The following is a 267-nucleotide window of genomic DNA, read 5'->3' on the forward strand; positions in this document are numbered from 1 at the left end:
GAGATAGCAGTGAGGGAGGAGGGAAGGACTGGGAGGGAGAGTCTGGGAGGAAGGGAGGGAGGAAGGGATGGGATGGGAGATAAGGCGACAAGCATGTGTGCATGTGTGTCTGGGTGTGGGTGTGTGTAATAACAATAACAATAATAACACCACCAGTTGACGGTGGTGTCTCTCTCTCTCTCTCTCTCTCTCTCTCTCTCTCTCTCTCTCTCTCTCTCTCTCTCTCTCTCTCTCTCTCTCTCTCTCTCTCTCAATATTATTATTATT

Source organism: Scylla paramamosain, chromosome 43, assembly GCF_035594125.1.
Source record: "Scylla paramamosain isolate STU-SP2022 chromosome 43, ASM3559412v1, whole genome shotgun sequence".
In the NCBI taxonomy this organism is placed as follows: Eukaryota; Metazoa; Arthropoda; class Malacostraca; order Decapoda; family Portunidae; genus Scylla; species Scylla paramamosain.